Source organism: Octopus bimaculoides, chromosome 26, assembly GCF_001194135.2.
Source record: "Octopus bimaculoides isolate UCB-OBI-ISO-001 chromosome 26, ASM119413v2, whole genome shotgun sequence".
NCBI classification, from domain to species: domain Eukaryota; kingdom Metazoa; phylum Mollusca; class Cephalopoda; order Octopoda; family Octopodidae; genus Octopus; species Octopus bimaculoides.
Genome location: NC_069006.1, coordinates 2,734,222 through 2,738,568, shown reverse-complemented (window position 1 = coordinate 2,738,568; position 4,347 = coordinate 2,734,222). Strand labels below are relative to the sequence as shown.

General features: G+C 35.4%; 2 protein-coding genes across 7 annotated transcripts in view; one reads left to right on the top strand and one right to left on the bottom strand.

Annotated features, from left to right (window-relative positions):
- The window catches only part of LOC106868831 (cytochrome P450 3A7), a 388,137-nt gene that overhangs the window by 86,688 nt on the left and 297,102 nt on the right, over positions 1–4,347 (bottom strand). The gene's annotated exons all lie outside the window — the stretch shown is intronic.
- Positions 1–4,347, top strand: part of LOC106868827 (cytochrome P450 3A31-like) — a 90,100-nt gene that overhangs the window by 30,462 nt on the left and 55,291 nt on the right. The window lies entirely within an intron of this gene.

The window sequence follows — 4,347 nt, the reverse complement described above, 5'->3', positions numbered from 1 at the left end:
TGTTTTTATGTTTTATTTATATTCTTATAAAATTGATGTGGGATATAGAATATGGAATATATAATATAATATAAATAGTAAAATGAAATGACGGGGCCTTGATGAATGCCAATAGGCATGAAAGTATATACTAGCCTTTATATATTTAATTCTCTATATTTAATATTCAATATTTCATATATTCAATAAGACATTCAATACTTCATTTCATTTTACTATTTATATTATATTATATATTCCATATTCTATATCTCACATTAATTAATATAAGAATATAAATAAAACATAAAAAACAGAGTTGGAACTCTTTTAAATAATATATATATATATATATATATGTATGTATGTATGTGTGTATATATATACATACATACATATATATATATATATAAATCGTGGCACTCCGTCGGTTACGACGACGAGTGTTCGAGTTGATCCGATAAACGGAACAGCCTGCTCGTGAAACTAACGTGCAGGTAGCTAAGCACTCCACAGATATATGTACCCTTAACATAGTTCTCGGGGGAGATATAGCCTGACACAGAGTATGACAAGGTTGGCCCTTTCAAATACAGGTACAAGAGAAACAGGAAGAAAGAGTGAGAGAAACGTGTGCAGAAAGAGTACAGCAGGGATGCCACCCCGCCCCTACCGTAGCCTCTTGGAGCTTTAGGTGTTTTCGCTCAATACACACTCACAACGCCCGGTCTTGCAATCGAAACCCCGATTCTACGACTGCCACTCTGCTGCCCGATGCACTGAGCCATTGCGCCTCCACACACACATACACACAAACACACATATATATATAATCAATAAAACCATCAACATGAACCAGACCTATGATTACACAAACGATTTGAAATATTTAACTGAATCAACATAAAATTATCTTTCATTTCAATGCAATGTTGAAACCAGCTTCAATGTTTTATAACTTGAAACGTCAGTGACCCACCTGGTCACAGGTAGCCTAGTATATACATGTATATGTATATACTGAAAACATTGATCTTAATGTCTCTTGCTAATCAAAAGGTTTGATTTCTTCCCTTTCAGGGTTATGTTACTTCTGGAGTATTTTCCATTATGCGCCGTTTTGGCTATTTATGAAGGTACCCCAAAATATAGCGTATCCGTGCTCCGTTTGTAGTCATATTTCAGGTAGGTAGGGCACAATGATTAATATTTACTGCAGTTTGATATTTTTAAATATGTATTCCACAAATAGTCACTACCATAGAATAACTATATCAGTTTAGCAAATGATTTCTCTAAATGCATTAAAAGAGTAATAAACAAATTTAGAACACCATTTCAGAAAATTATCTCCGTTTACTTTTAGCATACAAATAACAAATTAATATAAATTTATTTCTTCTACGTAACAATACCCCTCCTTAGACATCAGAGATATCAGAAATACAGCAAGATTAAAAAATTCCTTGGTGAAATGAAAGAGGATCACGAAAAGATGGCACATCATATGCATTTTATGTACATAGCGAAACTGACTTAAATCTAAAAACCTCAGCATAAAATATTCTCTATAGATTCTTCACGATCTACTGGGGCCTTCTCTCGCAGTAAAAGAGAAGAAATAATTGAAGTTAGACATTATTCATTTTACTCCATTTTAGACGTCATTGTTTGAAACTTGAAAATAATCAAATTAGATATATGAGCGTGGCAAAAATTCACTTGCACTTCAAGAGAGAAAAGAACTTTGTTAAACAAAAAATAGCCAGATTTTTTATTAGCAACCTCAATTACAATCGGGTCAAATTTGAGAAAAACATTTCTTTAAATATATATTCCAAACGATTTCAATCACCATCAGTCATCATCAGTCACCATCAGTCACCATCAATCATCACCAATCACCATCAGTCATCATCAATCACCATCAGTCATCATCAATCACCGTCAGTAACCATCAATCATCGTCAGTCATCACCATCAATCATCATCAGTCAACATCAATCACCATCAGTCATCATCAATCACCATCAATCACCATCAATCATCAACCACCGTCAGTCATCATCAATCACCATCAATCACCATCAGTCATCATCAATCACCGTCAGTCATCATCAATCACCACCAGTCATCATCAATCATTGCCAGTCACATCAATCATCATCAATCACCGTCAGTCATCATCAATCACCATCAATCATCATCAATCACCATCAGTCAACATCAATCACCATCAGTCAACATCAATCACCATCAGTCAACATCAATTACCGTCAGTCATCATCAATCACCATCAGTCATCATCAATCACCATCAGTCATCATCAATCACCATCAGTCATCATCAATCATCATCAATCACCGTCAGTCATCATCAATCACCGTCATCAGTCATCATCAATTACCATCAGACATCATCAATCACCATCAGTCATCAATCATTGCCAGTCACCATCAATCATCATCAATCACCGTCAGTCACCATCAATCATCGTCAGTCATCATCAATCATCGTCAGTCATCATCAGTCATCATCAATCACCATCAATCATCATCAGTCATCATCATCAATCATCAGTCATCATCATTCGTCATTCTTTAACATCAGTTTTCCATACTGGCATGGGTTGGCCAGTTCTGCAGGATCTGGGTTGTATGGTGGTCCATCGTCTCTCTTGGCATGTTTTCTTACCACTGGATGCCTTTCCTCTCACCAATACTTGGTGAGGTTGTCACATAAACTGCAAGACGGAAACAAATGTCTGATGAGAGAATTTGGTGAACAGAAACTAAAAGAAGTCCAATGAGTGTGTGCCTGTGTATATATATGTGTGTGCACGTGTATATATGCATACATATATGTGTGTGTATATATATATGTATGTATGTATATATATATATATGTATATATATATATGTATATATATATATATATACGTACATATACGTTTATACATGTGTATGTGTATGTATATGTATATGTTTGTGTTTCTGTATTTGTTCCCCCCCCCCCCATCGCTTGACAACCGATGTTGGTGTGTTTACGTCCCCTAACTTAGCGATGGAATAAGTACTACGCTTACAGTCATAACATCGATTTGTCCGACTAAAAGCACTAAAAGCAGCTCGTGCATGGCCGAATGAAGTAAAAGAATAACAGAATAAAACAATATATATGCACACACACATATATATATATATATAGATATGTATGTATGTTTGTCCTCATCATGTTTGTATATTTTCTATGTTATTCTTCTTCTTCTTATTATTATTATTCAGGTCACTGCCTGGAATCGAACTCGGAATCTTGGGGTTAGAAACCCACGCTCTTAACCACTACGCCATATGCTCCGTGGGCAATTATGAAGTGAATTTTTAGGGCTTATAAATCTAATATTTTCCTATTCTTCCTTAATACCGAGTCCCATATGCTATTCATATCTGCCCTCAGTCTGCTTAGGAGGTTGTTGTGCCCTAGCATATGTGCTGCTTCTTTTAGTTTTCGTATTTTCCAGCGGTTTTCTCTGTCTATATTATTTTAACTTCATCCCACAAGAGGAGGTGATCTCCATTTTTCCATACATGATCAGCTATACTCGATTTATCAATATCTCCTCGTGTCACAGCTTTGTGGTGTTCCTCTCCCCTTATTTTGAGGGGGTGACATGTTTCGCCTTTGTATAACCTACCACAGATGAGGACAAATATCCGTCAAATGTAAATAATGAAAATAATGTAAATAATGTACGTAATTCCTCATCTCATAAATATAGTACTGAACAAATGTAGGGGGGGGGGGTCATCATATTGAGTAAGGAATAAACCGTCAATAGAGAGGGGAGAAGTTAGAAAGAAAATCCCGAATTGAAAATATTGGTGTATTCCAGTTTGTGGAGAATGAGAGAAAGATCAGAGTAAAATAAGAATGCGTTTGGTAGAATCCATGATCCAATGAAAAAAATACTATTATAGATAATATCCTATATCAGCTTGAAATGAGAATGTTCGATGATAATTTATTCTCTGTTCAAAACTTGAGATGTTATCTTCCATTATTCCTTGCCATAAAGTGTCTGCCTTGTATTTTTCTTTTCATCATAACAATGTAATGAAGGTAATGTATATATTAAGTATATGGTGTGTATAATATATCTTGATTATGTGGTGATGAGTATACAAGGAATAGGTAGTTCCGTTGATCAAATACTTGGAATGCTCATGAGGTTCTATTTCATTGGTGTATGTGCATTTGAGCCTGTAGGCACGCATGTATTGGGTTGTCTGGAAAGTTCATACCGATTTATTGTAGCTTACCTTTCGCCTTATTTGCCATGAAACCACCTCAATTCTGGGAAGAGGGTAT